This window comes from Pyrus communis, chromosome 7 (genome assembly GCF_041283825.1).
Source record: "Pyrus communis isolate YQ-2024b chromosome 7, ASM4128382v1, whole genome shotgun sequence".
Classification (NCBI taxonomy): Eukaryota; Viridiplantae; Streptophyta; class Magnoliopsida; order Rosales; family Rosaceae; genus Pyrus; species Pyrus communis.
Window position 1 is genome coordinate 12,726,124 of NC_142571.1, and position 17,000 is coordinate 12,743,123.

At 39.7% G+C, this 17,000-nt stretch overlaps 1 protein-coding gene across 1 annotated transcript in view; it reads right to left on the reverse strand.

The window, feature by feature from the left end:
• Window positions 1-17,000, reverse strand: part of LOC148695739 (uncharacterized) — a 48,212-nt gene that overhangs the window by 20,230 nt on the left and 10,982 nt on the right. The gene's annotated exons all lie outside the window — the stretch shown is intronic.

The window sequence follows — 17,000 nt, forward strand, 5'->3', positions numbered from 1 at the left end:
AAAGGAGGAAGCACGGCATGGGTTGTTGTTGAATGATTATGGGCTGAATGGTTTAATTAATGGGAGTGTATGTTTGAATGATTAAAGGGACATGTGGGGGTGGAAATGATGAATGAAATGCATGTGAATGACAGCTAGATATGTTGATGAATGCATGTGACTTGTTTGTGGTTGGTGCGAGAATTACTTGACACTCAAATTAAACCCTCGTTTGACAATTGTAGTAGAATGGATAAGTGAGGGATCGTTCTAGACGGGGGATTAGGAGGGCTTGCTAAAACCTTCTAAATTGACTTAAAAACATAAAAACTAAATTAAAATACTCTTAACAAGACTACTATGACTCAGAATGGCTTTGAAAAACTCAAATTGTCTAAAACAATCAAATTGACTCAAATAGAAGCTAGAACTTGATTTAGACGAATTTGCAATTGTTTATGACTCCAAAAGCTTAAAGATACAAAAATAAAACAAATACGAATGATTAAGACTTAACAAAATAGGGGGGGAATTGTGGTTGGACGATATTAAATTAAAAAGACAGAATATAATTAAAGGCAAAATGTAAATATGAATGTGATAAAAATATGGATGATGGAATAGCCAAGGGGTTCTTCTCCACACATGTTACACTTGCAAACAAAATTGATTCTCAGTTGGTCTTTCGATAAGTTGTGAAACTCAATGCTCCAAGTTAATTAGATCCGCTTAGATTAACTTTCAGATTTCCCTAAATTCGTTGGATTGAATGGAATACGCATTACAACCAAATTATTCTTAATCAAAGTCCCTAACTATGGAATACGCATGATAGAGACATTTAACCAAGATCATTAAGTTCAACGGAAATCATAAACATCGACGAGGCATTCGTTACTATGGAATACGCATGAAACTTATGCCAAGAATTCGTTTAACGCGATTGTTTATAAGCAACCTCTACTACTTGTGAATATAAGTTCATAACGATTAGGTGAAATTCACTTATATTCTAGCGTCATATTTATGCATGAAAATTAAGCTTGCAATCTCAATGAACATACATAAATAAGTTATCAATCAAACAGTTAAACGAATTGAATCCACAACTTATGAAATTCCAACCAAACGTAATCAATTCAAAATGCAAATATAAACATAGTTTCGAATCACCCCCTAGCTAAAGGGGGTTTAGTTCCTCATAACTTTGAAATCAAAGAAACACCTAAACATTCCAACAACTCAAACGTGAATTGTATGAACGTTTAGGCACTCTTCTCTTCCCTTCTCATACGTACAAAACAAAGAGAATTAAATTTAAACTTTGAAATCAAAGAAACACCTAAACATTCCAACAACTCAAACTTGAATTGTATGAACGTTTAAGCACTCTTTTCTTCCTCGTTGTTGTAGCACAAGGTCTAAGGTGAGCTTTGGGGATTATGTGAAGTGTTTTGGAGGGATGGGAAGTGGTTGGATAGTGGCTGCAATGAAGGAGAAAAACTGCACAGAAAATGGAAGTGTTTGTAACTGAAAATGTGTATGGAAGAGTGAATGAATTTTGAGGAGTGTTGGATGCTTATTTATAGGTGAAATGGGGGAACAAAAGAGGGAATATTGCAGCTAGGAGGGGATGAATGATTATGGGTGCATGTGTTTGGAATAATGAAGGGGGAATGTATGTAATAAAACAACTAGGAAAAGTTATGGAAAGTTGGAAATGGGAGTGGGAACTCACGGCATTGTTGGGTTGTTTATGGGAGAATAAATGTGTGATAATGGCTAAATAATTAAAGGGAATGAATGGGAGTGACACTAGGTTGGTTATGCATGTGAATGCAAGGAGGAAAGCTGAAAATGCAAGGGAAGCTCACGGCACAATGTTGTTTTGCTTCTTGAAATGCATGTGAATGCATTTGAGTGTAATATGAAAAGAATGACTAATTAATGTATGTAGGGTTGATATGCATGTGAATTAGGTTGGAAAGAGGTGGAAGTGGAATGTTATGCAATGATAATGTCTTGTAAAGATGCTAATAAATAATGCATGTAGGGTTAGCTAGGTTGGCTTTGTTTGGGTGCATGTATGTTAATGGTGGTTTTGCATGTGAATTGATGGATTGTTTTTTATGGAATGGATGGTTCTTTGCATGGCTATAAGGGATAGAATAAGAGAGAATGGGCTAGGCCCTTTGTTTTATGTCCAAAGTGAAAATAAGGCCTTCAAATTCGTCCAAACTTTGGCTCCATGGATAAGCTATCCAATCCATGCCCAAAAATGCTCCAAATGGCCTCAAAATGCACTTTCTTGCTCCCTAAGCCCTTAGAACCTGAAAACACACAAAAGAAGCATAAAGAACTAAAATAACTAAAGAAACATAACGTAAATGTACGAGAACAAGCCATTTAAGTCGCATGAATATGCTCCTATCAAATACCCCCACACTTAGCTTTTGCTAGTCCTCGAGCAAAACAGAATAAAAACAAATAAACAAAACGACACTAAACACGTAAAACACAACCTAAACCTTCCAACAACCGTCTTAGGGATTTCCAATGCACATGACATGTTAAAAATCATCATTCTCACAGATTTTTAGTCATCTTCACACTTAAGTACATTCTTAATCATAGTCACCATATACTAGTTCACAATTAAGCATTTAAAACCATGTTTTGAATGTAGTAACATGCCTTAGAGAATTTGCTCAATTCCTTACAAGATATGCACTCGATTTTCACTCAGAATTTCTAACTACACACCCTAATCTAGTCATATGTGAGAAGATTGATGTAAACATGAAAACGAACACTCACATATATGTATCATAAAGAGAGCAATTTCTGGAGTTAATAAGCATGTTTAGGTATGATCTCATGAATGGAATGCTACTACTTAGAATGAGAACCAGTGATTCCATAAGCTCATATCAATTTCAAACTCCGCAAATTGAAACACATAACACTCAAGATAGAAGTTGAGGGAGGTAACGGGGCTAAGGGTAATGGTTTAACAAAGAAAGGTAGAGTACACAAACGTTCTTAAAGCAATAGTGAGCAAAGTATTGAATTAGGCACTTAGAATTCCCTTTAGAACGCAGAAGTTAACTTTGAACACCCAAGGGGAAGTCACAACACTTAGGGCCATATTCAAACTTTTTGGGCCCTTTCATCAACAATCACACTTGTGAGTCCATTCTCACTTATTTTCACTCTTTTTCTTTTCTTTTCTTTTCTTTTTTTTTTTTTTTTTTTTTTTTTTTTTTTTTTTTTTTTTCTTTTTCCCGTGCCTCCTTTAAGACTTAGGCACATACATACACACAAAAATCCCTTCCCCCACACTTATTTTCTGCAACATATTAATAAAAAGGAATTCAATTAAGTCATGCTCACTATCCTTTAAGAACAAGGGTATAGGAAAGTCCTACTCTAGGCTAGGTAAGGGGTGATGTGGGTTAACAAAGAATAAAGGCTAAACGAGGCTCAACGGGGTTAAAACTTACAATAAATACGAAATATGGGAAGTAAGGTTATTTGGTTATGGTGGCAACTACACAACTTCATCTTGATATATGTTATGCAATTCAATGTCATGCTTTGAATGAAACGGATATAAGTTCTAGCATTTAGTTCTATCATGATACAATTGCATTCTAAGTAGTAACCAAGCAAGGAATAATGAGATCATGCAACAACTTTAGAAAACAAAGAATCACAGAAAATAACTCTCCAAAGAAGGTAATGGCTCGAGTCTCACAGGGTTGTAGCGTTTGTTTGAGTTCCTTCCTTCAAGCATGTTACAAAAACGAATTTTTCTTTTATGATTGCATGTGAAGTCATATATTATAACCATAACTAAGCATAAACCAAGAGTAAATCAAACTTTTCTCTATGTTTATAACTCTTTCTAACCGTCATGCAATTATAAACCAAATCCTTAACATTGTGTTGGAAGGTATCCTAAGACACAAACTCACAAAAACGACTCAAAACACTCTTTTTAGGCTTTTCAAAACAATTTTTCAAATTTTTATGTGCTTTTCGGAGTTATAAAACAACACACACTAAAATAGTTTTAAAACAGTGAGAAACAACATGTGAAGTGATAGGTGATAAAATCCAACGAATTTGCATCAAATATACTTAGTTACCCCCCCACACTTAAATCAAACATTGTCCTCAATGTTTTAAGCATAGATTCACACAAAGCATAAGTAAATACACAAAAAGCACTTAAACATACTAAACATGGCAAAATGTAATTAACAAAGAGAAGAGTTTAGGGACGCAAATCTGGTTATGGAGTGTAAATTCCATCTTCTCTTTGTTGATTGCAATGAGGCTTGATCTTGATGATCCACAGGCTTACTCTCGAACTGGTTTCCGCCCATCATTGATTTTCCTTTGTGCTACTGGGCTGGAGGATTCTTTTGGTCTTCCCCGAAGGTCTGAGCTTATCCCTTTTGTCTGTTTCTTTGTTCAATCTGTGCAGGAGTGGTCCCTTCTCTGGAAGTGTATCAACCGTTGAAGATGACTACTCGAGAGCAACGCTAGGTAAGCAATCAGGAATAGGTTCCAGGCAGTTGGCTCCAGATCGGAAGACTGACTCCAAGTGCCGGCTGATTGCTTCTTTCACTTTGCCATGCGAGTAAGAACAAGGACAAAGAAAAAGACAGGGAGAGAGCATGATATGAGATACTTTTGCTTTTGACCTTGATGATATGAGATACCTTTGCTTTTGAAGAAGCGGTGAAGGAATCAGCGCATGTATTTCCTCCTGGGTCATATGTACTCCAGGTATCTGGTATCATCTTTGGGGAAGAAGAAAATTTTGAGTAATTCAAAAGGCTTTGCTGGGAGTGCGCCCTCAGAGGTGAGAGAGAGTTGGGCATTTTTCTTCAGGTTTACCCTGCCATAAAAGACGAAGGTCGACATATATAGAGATAATATCAAGTGGTGGTACTTTTTACCTTCGTCGACAAACGTTTTGATCCCGCAAATCCGGCTTTTTGAAATAATGGCGCCTCTTCGATCTCTGAACACGCCTCTTCGATTTCTGAGCAGGCGCCCCTTCGAGTGCTGAACGACACGTGGTAGTGCAGATGCGGCTCCTTTTGACAAAGCTGCACGCGTCTTCTGAAAAGCTGAGAAAGTGTCGCCGAACTTTGCGCTTGTCGGCTAAAGACGTGTAATTGAGATGATGGCCTCCACGTGTTATCAGCTTTGTCAGATATCTTTTGACAAAGCTGAACGCGTTTTCTGAAAAACCGCGAAAGCGTCGTCGAAATTTGCGGAGGAAAATCCGGATCTCTGAATCGGTGGACGCGTCGCCATGGCTTTTTATGGAGCTATCGATCACCCCAACAAATACACTCTGAAGAAATCCCATTCTTGAAAAATCGACTCCGGCCCTTTGAGAATTAACTCCAACCACCCCTTCTTTCTGAACACTTTTGAAAAATGGCAAACTCATCGAACCTTAGCTTGGAATTGAGCCTTAGCAGTGATCCGGGCGCGCCGCGTCAAGGTAACGTATGGCGCCCTTCTTTCTTTTCTTCTAACGGTCCTCTCACAGGTGAAGACTCCGTGATGCAGGACGCCACAACAGCTACAATAGTAGCTAGGAACCTCCTCACTCCGAAAGATAGTAGGCTGCTGTCAGGACGGTCCGATGAGCTGGCCGTTCAAGAGTCCCTCGCACTTAGTGTTCAGTGTGCGAGTTCTGTGTCCAACATGGGCCAACGCCTGCTTGCCCGCTCCCGTCAGGTGGAATCATTGATGGCAGAAGTGGAAAGTCTCAAGCAGGAGATCCAGCAGCTGAAGTATGAGAATAGAAGTTTGCACGTGCTTGCAAACAACTATTCGACGGGCATGAAGAGGAAGCTTGATGAGCTGCAAGAGTCTGAAGGTCGGATTCACAGTGACCGTCAAAGGTTCTCGTCTTTCCTCCAGAGGCAACTTTTTCCTGGCTCATCCAGCGCTTGGCCAAGTATTGAGGCCTGGAATGCTCTATCTTCGATGCCTTCTGCTCCTATGCCTTCTGTTCCAACGCCTTCTGTTCCTACGCCTTCCGCTCCGATGCCTTCTGCTCCTACGCCTTCCGCTTCAAGAGTAAAGCCACGTAGTGGGGCCTCAAGCAAACACCCTTTGTGAAGCACCATCTTTCTTTGTTTAGCAGTGCCTATCAATAAATCAAACATTTTCTCAATGTTACAATCATAGACTCACATAATTAATAAACAAACAAACAATAACAACTAAACAACCTAAGTAGCGCTAAGACACAAACAAACACCAAAATGACTCAAATGACTCTAAAAACACATATTTTTGGGTTTTTCAAAAGATCTCTTTTTTTTTTTTTTTTTTTTTTTTTTTTTATTTTTTATCAAATTTTCGAAGTTTTATACCAAGACACTATAAAACACTCTAAAAACGCTTAAAACAGCAAGAAACAACATTCTAAGTGATAGGTGAATAAATCCCACGAAATTCATGCAAATACAAATTGTTTACCCCCCCCACACTTAAATCAAACCTTGTCCTCAATGTTTTAAGCAGAAAGTCACAACAGAGCAAGCAAATAAACAAATACGAGAAAGAAAGCAAAGTAAGGCAGTAAAGAAAAAGAAAGGAATAAAAATAAGTCTCTTAAAGGGGTTTTCCAAGTTCTTCTCTATTCGGATGCATGGGTTGCCTCCCAAGTAGCGCTTTCTTTTACGTCTTGCAGCCGGACGGTACCTCCGTTTAAGCTTGACTAGGTTCCACGGCATGGAGGGGTACCTCCTCCACGACATGCTCCTCAAACATCTCGTAATAGGGCTTCAATCGATGCCCATTCACTTTGAATTCTTGCTGCGTCCTTGAACTTTTGATTTGCACTGCACCATGAGGGAAAACATTAGTAACAACAAACGGGCCAATCCATTTAGAACGCAACTTACCAGGAAACAACCGTAGGCGAGAGTTGAAAAGTAACACTTTCTGCCCAACTGTGAAGGTCTTGGTTCGAATCATTTTATCATGGAATGCTTTGGTCTTGGTTTTGTACATCCGGGCATTCTCATAGGCTTCATTCCGAATCTCCTCAAGTTCATTCAATTGGAGCTTCCTATGAACTCCCGCTGCATCTATGTCCATGTTGAAAATCTTCACGGCCCAATGTGCCTTGTGCTCTAACTCTACGGGCAAATGACATGGCTTACCATAGACGAGCCGAAAAGGTGACATCCCAATGGGTGTTTTGTATGCCGTACGATATGCCCACAGTGCATCATCTAAACGTAAGCTCCAATCCCTCCTTGTTGGTCCAACGGTCTTCTCCAAAATTTGTTTGATTTCTCGGTTAGACACCTCGGCTTGGCCATTTGTTTGAGGATGGTAAGGTGTGGAGACCTTATGGTTGACATGGTACTTTCTTAGCAACGCCTCAATGGTCCGATTGCAAAAGTGAGACCCTCCATCACTTATGATTACTCTCGGCATTCCAAACCTAGCAAAAATGTTAGTTTTCACGAAATCTGCAACCACCTTAGAATCGTTAGTACGGGTGGCTTTTGCTTCCACCCATTTAGAAACATAATCAACGGCTAGCAAGATATAAGTGAAACCATAAGATGGAGGGAAAGGGCCCATGAAATCAATGCCCCAAACATCAAAAATTTCAACATTAAAGACAGGGGTTTGCGGCATTTGGTCCTTGGTACCTATGTTACCCATTCGTTGGCAACGATCACAAGACATACAAAAGGTTCTAGCATCCCTAAATATAGTCGGCCAATAAAAACCACACTCTAAAACCTTGAGGGCAGTGCGTTGTGTGCCAAAATGACCACCACATGCATATGTGTGACAAAAGCTTAGAATTGAGTGAAATTCAGAATCATGCACACATCTACGTACAATTTGATCTGAGCAATACTTCCACAAATAAGGGTCATCCCAAACATAGAAACGTGCATCATTTTTAAGCTTATCACGTTGGTGCTTGTTTAGTTCATTTGGAATTTGTTTAGCCACCAAGTAATTCACTAAATCTGCATACCATGGTTCACTTACCTCAATGGAAAGCAGCTGCTCATCGGGAAAAGTTTCAGGGATAGGTACGGCATGTTCATGCTCCTCGTGGATCATTCGGCTTAAATGGTCAGCCACTACATTCTCGCTTCCTTTCTTATCCCGGATTTCAATATCAAATTCTTGAAGAAGAAGAATCCAACGGATAAGCCTCGGCTTTGCTTCCTTTTTCGTGAGCAAGTACCTCAAAGCTGCATGATCAGAATAAACGATTACTTTAGTACCAATTAAATATGAACGGAATTTATCTAAAGCAAAAACCACAGCTAGAAGTTCTTTTTCCGTCGTGGAGTAGTTCAATTGGGCATCATTGAGAGTCCGAGAGGCATAGTATATGACATGCGGCCGCTTGTCTCTTCTTTGTCCTAGAACAGCTCCTAATGCATAGTCGGATGCATCGCACATGAGCTCGAACGGAAGGCTCCAATCTGGAGGTACAATAATGGGGGCCGAGACTAGCTTCTCCTTGAGTTGGTTAAATGCCGAATTACACTCTCCATCAAACTTGAATGGCACATCTTTTTGAAGCAATCGGCAAAGAGGGTTGGACATCTTGGAGAAGTCCTTGATAAAACGCCTATAGAACCCTGCATGGCCAAGAAACGAACGTACCTCTCTAAGCAAATGTTCCAAAGGGACATGTGAATGTGGTCTTCTCTTGATCATCCGGGGCTATCACAATTTGGTTATATCCAGAGTATCCATCAAGAAAACAGTAAAAGGCATGACCGGCTAACCTTTCGAGCATCTGGTCGATGAATGGCAAAGGAAAGTGATCTTTCCTAGTCATGGCATTTAGCTTCCGGTAATCGATACATACTCGCCATCCAGTCTGAATGCGTGTAGGCACGAGCTCATTCTCATCATTCTTGATAACAGTTACTCCGGACTTCTTGGGAACGACTTGAACTGGAGAGACCCAACGGCTATCGGAGATAGGGTAGATCACTCCGCAATCCAAAAGCTTGATTATTTCCTTCTTCACCACTTCCATCATCGGAGGGTTGAGACGGCGTTGAGCCTCTCGGGATGGCTTAGTCCCCTCCTCAAGAAGTATACGGTGCATGCATGTGGTAGGGCTTATTCCTTTAATGTCGGCCAAAGTCCACCCTATGGCCGTTTTGTGCTCTCGCAGCACCCTCTCAAGCTTCTCCTCCTCCATTGCCGTGAGACTTGATGAAATGATGACGGGCAATGTTTCGCCTTTTCCCAAAAACACATACTTCAAATGGTCCGGCAACGGCTTAAGTTCAAGCGATGGTGCCTGAACAACAGAAGGTAGCATCTTAGTGGAAACTGAATTTGAAAGTGAGAGTGGAACCTTACCATATTGTTGTGGTAATGACTCAAGGGCTGCCACAACCTCAATTATTTCTTCACTAGAACCCATTGCAAAGAATTCCTCCTCCTTGTCGTGGCCTTGCATTGGCCCAAATCCTTCATTTTTGCGCTCTATGGCCTTAGTGATGGTTGTTTCCAGGGCGTCCTCATTCAATTCTTCAAGGTATACCTGCGCCAAAGAATCGATAACATCAATGGAAAAACAAGAATGGTCATCAACGGGATATCTCATAGTTTCAGAAATATTAAAATCAATCACTTCCCCATCGAATTCCATTGTCAAGGTGCCTTTGTATACATCAATCTTCGTTCGGGCCGTCTTCATGAATGGCCTACCAAGGAGAATCGGCAAAGATGTAGAATGGGCTGAATCCTCCATGTCTAGGACGTAGAAATCAGCCGGAAAAATTAAATGGTTCACCTGCACAAGCACATCTTCCAAAACTCCTTTTGGATACGCGTTAGAACGATCGGCCAATTGTATAATTACACCATCTTGTTTTAATTCACCCAAATTCATAGATGCATAAATCGAATAAGGCATGACATTTATGGATGCACCTAAATCAAGCATGGCATGTTCAAAACGATTATGTCCAATCACACAAGGAATCGTGAAACTACCGGGGTCTTTGAACTTGGTAGGCAGTTTACGTTGCAAAACAGCGGACACATTCTCGCTTACCTTCACTACCTCTTTGTTTGCCCTTCTTCTCTTTGTATTGCATAGGTCCTTGAGGAATTTAGCATACTTTGGAACCTGTTTGATTGCATCGAGAAGTGGTATGTTCACTTGCACCTTCCGGAACGTTTCAAGAATGTCCTTCTCGCTTTCTTCCTTTTTTTTCTTGCATGAACCTACGAGGAAAAGGTACATTGGGCAGATTAGGACGTGAAGTACATGAATTTGAACTTAAATTACCTGATTTGGCCGAGTTAGGGTGATCTGCCTCAGGTTGTGTCTTCTCTTCATCTACTTTCTGGGCAGATGTGGGATTGTTTGGCTCGGTCCCAACTTCTTTTCCACCCCTTAGGGTGATGGCCTTGGCGGATTCGAATCCTCCCTTTGGATTGACTGTGGTTGAGCTAGGAAGCTTTCCTTGCTCTCTAATCTGTCCAAGGAACTCAGAAATCTGCCCTATTTGTTTCTTCATATCCATCATCTCCTTCTCGTTATTTTCTATCCGGTTGTTTTGATTTTGCAACCCCTGCGAAATAGAGGTTAGTAATTGCATAGCTTGATTACTTTCCAAAGACGTACCTGAATGAGATGATGCCGAAGGTTGTTGGGATTGTTGGGGTGAATACGGCTTGGAATAAAAACCAGGGGGGTTTGGCCTAAATCCTCCTTGTTGGGCAGCTTGTTGTGGCTCCCTCCATTTGAAGTTTGGATGGTCCCTCCATCCGGCATTGTAAGTGTTCGAGTATGGGTTGTTTTGATTTTGTCCTTGGAAACCAATTGCATTGGCAGATTCCCACCCACCATTCTCGATTAGTTGAGGGCACTTGTCGGATGGATGCCCTTGAATTGAGCACACGCCACAGACTTGGTGTTCTTGTGCTTTTGGACCAATCACAACCTGAGAAACAAGAGAAGTAAGATTAGCAAGTTGTGAATGAATTTCAGAAATAGCACTCACCTCATTTACACTTTGTTGCCGTGGGGCTTCCCTTTGGCCCACTCCTTCATATTGTTGAGCGTTGAGCGCTCGGTTGGCTATGAGAACCTTGGCATCCCTTGGTGTTTTGTCCACCAATGCTCCTCCCGCTGATGCATCAAGCATTTGACGTTCGATAGGAAGGAGGCCCTCATAGAAATATTGAAGGAGAAGTTCCTCCTTCATTTGATGTTGAGGACATGAAGCTACAAGGCCCTTGAAGCGCTCATAATAAGCCGGGAATGTCTCACCATGATTCTGTTGAATACCACTAATTTTCTTCCGTAGGAGAATCACTCTCGAAGTAGGGAAGAATTTCTCCAAGAAAGCACGCTTCATACTCTCCCACGAAGTCACAGTTCCCGGGGCTAGTTCGTAGAGCCAATCTTTGGCCTTGTCCATAAGTGAAAATGGAAAGGCCTTCATCTTCAATATACTCCCATCCACATTGACGGGGGTCATGCTCGAACAAACCACCTCGAACTCCTTCAAGTGTTTGTTGGGGTCTTCCATAGACAAGCCATGGAACTTCGGAATATGGTGTAACAAACTGGATTTGAGTTCAAATTCATCGGTCTTGCCTTGGGCAGCCGTGGGGTATTGGATACAAAGAGGCAATGCATTATCCAGACCCGAGGCCGAAAGCTCCTTGATGGTTCTATTATCTGCTGCCATGGCTTGTTCTTCTTCAAAAATCTGATCCGTGGGCTTTTCTTCTACACCTACTTCGTCTTCTTCAAGCCCAGGTTGTGGTGGAGGTTGTGGTGGCTCTTGTTGACTCCTCGTTCTCCTCAAAGTGCGTTCAAAATCACCGTCAAAGTCGGAGATGTTCTCTATAATAGGCCGAGAGCTACGAGTCATACACAGTACCTAAAAAAAAAACAAGGAAACAAACAAACTAAGAATTTGAAATAAGAATGCACGAAAAACAAAATATAAAAATAAAGACAAAGGATTAGCAAAGTTGCTAATCCCCGGCAACGGCGCCAAAATTTGGTGCGAGAATTACTTGACACTCAAATTAAACCCTCGTTTGACAATTGTAGTAGAATGGATAAGTGAGGGATCGTTCTAGACCGGGGATTAGGAGGGCTTGCTAAAACCTTCTAAATTGACTTAAAAACATAAAAACTAAATTAAAATACTCTTAACAAGACTACTATGACTCAGAATGGCTTTGAAAAACTCAAATTGTCTAAAACAATCAAATTGACTCAAATAGAAGCTAGAACTTGATTTAGACGAATTTGCAATTGTTTATGACTCCAAAAGCTTAAAGATACAAAAATAAAACAAATACGAATGATTAAGACTTAACAAAATAGGGGGGGAATTGTGGTTGGACGATATTAAATTAAAAAGACAGAATATAATTAAAGGCAAAATGTAAATATGAATGTGATAAAAATATGGATGATGGAATAGCCAAGGGGTTCTTCTCCACACATGTTACACTTGCAAACAAAATTGATTCTCAGTTGGTCTTTCGATAAGTTGTGAAACTCAATGCTCCAAGTTAATTAGATCCTCTTAGATTAACTTTCAGATTTCCCTAAATTCGTTGGATTGAATGGAATACGCATTACAACCAAATTATTCTTAATCAAAGTCCCTAACTATGGAATACGCATGATAGAGACATTTAACCAAGATCATTAAGTTCAACGGAAATCATAAACATCGACGAGGCATTCGTTACTATGGAATACGCATGAAACTTATGCCAAGAATTCGTTTAACGCGATTGTTTATAAGCAACCTCTACTACTTGTGAATATAAGTTCATAACGATTAGGTGAAATTCACTTATATTCTAGCGTCATATTTATGCATGAAAATTAAGCTTGCAATCTCAATGAACATACATAAATAAGTTATCAATCAAACAGTTAAACGAATTGAATCCACAACTTATGAAATTCCAACCAAACGTAATCAATTCAAAATGCAAATATAAACATAGTTTCGAATCACCCCCTAGCTAAAGGGGGTTTAGTTCCTCATAACTTTGAAATCAAAGAAACACCTAAACATTCCAACAACTCAAACGTGAATTGTATGAACGTTTAGGCACTCTTCTCTTCCCTTCTCATACGTACAAAACAAAGAGAATTAAATTTAAACTTTGAAATCAAAGAAACACCTAAACATTCCAACAACTCAAACTTGAATTGTATGAACGTTTAAGCACTCTTTTCTTCCTCGTTGTTGTAGCACAAGGTCTAAGGTGAGCTTTGGGGATTATGTGAAGTGTTTTGGAGGGATGGGAAGTGGTTGGATAGTGGCTGCAATGAAGGAGAAAAACTGCACAGAAAATGGAAGTGTTTGTAACTGAAAATGTGTATGGAAGAGTGAATGAATTTTGAGGAGTGTTGGATGCTTATTTATAGGTGAAATGGGGGAACAAAAGAGGGAATATTGCAGCTAGGAGGGGATGAATGATTATGGGTGCATGTGTTTGGAATAATGAAGGGGGAATGTATGTAATAAAACAACTAGGAAAAGTTATGGAAAGTTGGAAATGGGAGTGGGAACTCACGGCATTGTTGGGTTGTTTATGGGAGAATAAATGTATGATAATGGCTAAATAATTAAAGGGAATGAATGGGAGTGACACTAGGTTGGTTATGCATGTGAATGCAAGGAGGAAAGCTGAAAATGCAAGGGAAGCTCACGGCACAATGTTGTTTTGCTTCTTGAAATGCATGTGAATGCATTTGAGTGTAATATGAAAAGAATGACTAATTAATGTATGTAGGGTTGATATGCATGTGAATTAGGTTGGAAAGAGGTGGAAGTGGAATGTTATGCAATGATAATGTCTTGTAAAGATGCTAATAAATAATGCATGTAGGGTTAGCTAGGTTGGCTTTGTTTGGGTGCATGTATGTTAATGGTGGTTTTGCATGTGAATTGATGGATTGTTTTTGATGGAATGGATGGTTCTTTGCATGGCTATAAGGGATAGAATAAGAGAGAATGGGCTAGGCCCTTTGTTTTATGTCCAAAGTGAAAATAAGGCCTTCAAATTCGTCCAAACTTTGGCTCCATGGATAAGCTATCCAATCCATGCCCAAAAATGCTCCAAATGGCCTCAAAATGCACTTTCTTGCTCCCTAAGCCCTTAGAACCTGAAAACACACAAAAGAAGCATAAAGAACTAAAATAACTAAAGAAACATAACGTAAATGTACGAGAACAAGCCATTTAAGTCGCATGAATATGCTCCTATCAGTGGTGAGTGAATGCATGTGCAAAGCTTTTTGGGAGAAAGGTGGATGAATGTACATGTGACTTAGGTTGTGAAATCTGATGGAATGATGAAGTGGCTAAAATGATGAAAGAATGAGGGTATGCACGGCACAAGGGAAGTGTTGGGTGATGGATGCATGTGGGTTAATTAATTAAGTGTATGATATGATAAGTGATTGATAAGATAAGTGGTGAATGATATGTGATAAGTGATAAGTGATAAGTGATAAGTGATGATGATAAGTGGTTATGATAAGTGATAAGTGGTGATGATAAGTAATGGAAAGCATGTGAGGGAATGAATAATGAATGCATGTGTATGGTTTTGGGAGAAAGGTGGAGATGCACGGCATAAGGGAATTGGAAAGGTTTAAATGTCCTAAAACTAAAGGGAACAAGGTTCCAACACTTTGGTCTTCAATTTCGTCCAACATTTTGGCGCCAAGCATAAGCTATCCATCCTTAGCCCAAAAGTGCTCCAAAAGTCTCCAAAATGCATCTTTATGCTCCTTTAGCCCTTTGGACCTACAAACACATGAAAATAGCTTAAAGGACTAAAATAACTAAAGAAACATAACGTAAATGCACGAGAACAAGCCATTTAAGTCGCATGAATATGCTCCTATCAGGAATCCAACAAAGTCAAGGAGAATCTTTTCCGGCATACTACGAGCGTTTTAAAACCCTTGTTGCATCATGTCCTCAACATCAAATGAAGGAGGAGCTTCTCCTTCAATATTTCTATGAGGGCCTTCTTCCCATTGAAAGGCAAATGCTCGATGCTTCGGCGGGAGGTGCATTGGTGGACAAAACTCCTATGGCAGCCAAGACCCTAATTGCAAACCGTGCTCTAAATGCACAACAATATGAAGGACTTGGGCAAAGGGACCCCCCACGGCAACAAGTGAATGAGGTAAGTTCTCAATCCGACCTTCAAACGCAATTAGCTAATCGTACTTCTCTTGTGTCTCAGATGGCCGAAGGAATGAAGATCCAAAGTCCAATTGTATGTGGCGTATGTTCTATTCAAGGTCATCCTTCGGAAAAGTGCCCTCAATTGATTGAGAATGGTGGGTGGGAGAGTGCAAACGCCATTGGATTTCCAAGCCAAAATAAACCAAGGAATGATCCATATTCCAATACATACAATCCGGGTTGGAGAGACCATCCAAACTTCAAGTGGAGGGAGCCTCAACAACCTCACCAACAAGGAGGTTTTAGACAACAACCCCCGGGGTTCTACACCAAGCCATTCGGCCCTAATCCAAACCAAGCACAACCTGCCTAAAACAATCAAGGTACGTCGTTGGAAAATGAAACACTTCTTAAATTACTTACCAATTTGTCTCAGGGGCAAGAGAATCAAACCAAAGCCATGCAAAACCAAGACAAAAGGGTGGATCACTTGGAGAAACAAATTGGGCAGATTGCGAAGTTTGTAGGACAATTCCGAGACAAAGGCAAGCTCCCTAGCTCAACCATTGTCAATCCAAAGGGAGGGTTCGAATCTGCCAAGGCAATCATGTTGAGAAGTGGTAAGTGATGCGAGATTTATACGCACACAAATTAAACCCCTTTTTTGTCAAATTGTAGTATAAGTATAAGTAGGGATCGTTCTAGACCGGGGATTAGGAGGGATTGTTAACCACTTGGATTTGACTCAAAAACGTAAAAACAAAGTTAAAAATGTTCACAAAGACTCAAAGGACTCAAAACAAGTTCAAAAGACTCAAAACTGCCTAAAAACACTAACTAGGCAGTTTCTGACCTTAAACCCAATGTTGGACGAAATTAAGTAATAACTTGACTCAAGAACGTAAAAACACAATATAAAACACTAAACTAACTCAAAGAATGTAAAACTAAACACTTAGAACTAAACACTTGACACTCAAATTAAACCCTCGTTTGACAATTGTAGTAGAATGGATAAGTGAGGGATCGTTCTAGACCGGGGATTAGGAGGGCTTGCTAAAACCTTCTAAATTGACTTAAAAACATAAAAACTAAATTAAAATACTCTTAACAAGACTACTATGACTCAGAATGGCTTTGAAAAACTCAAATTGTCTAAAACAATCAAATTGACTCAAATAGAAGCTAGAACTTGATTTAGACGAATTTGCAATTGTTTATCACTCCAAAAGCTTTAAAGATACACAAATAAAACAAATACGAATGATTAAGACTTTAACAAAATAGGGGGGGGGGAATTGTGGTTGGACGATATTAAATTAAAAAGACAGAATATAATTGAAGGCAAAATGTAAATATGAATGTGATAAAAATATGGATGATGGAATAGCTAAGGGGTTCTTCTCCACACATGTTACACTTGCAATACAAGATTGATTTTCGGTTGGTCTTTCGATAAATTATGAAACTCAATGCTCCAAGTTAATTAGGTCCGCTTAAATTAACTTTCAAATTTCCCTAAATTCATTGGATTGAATGGAATACGCATTACAACCAAATTATTCTTAATCAAAGTCCCTAACTATGGAATACGCATGATAGAGACATTCAACAAAGATCATTAAGTTCAATGAAAATTATAAGTGTTGACGAGGCACTCGTTACTATGGAATACGCATGAAACTTATGCCAAGAATTCGTTTAACGCGATTGTTTATAAGCAACCTCCACTACTTGTGAATATAAGTTCATAACGATTAGGTGAAACTCACTTATATT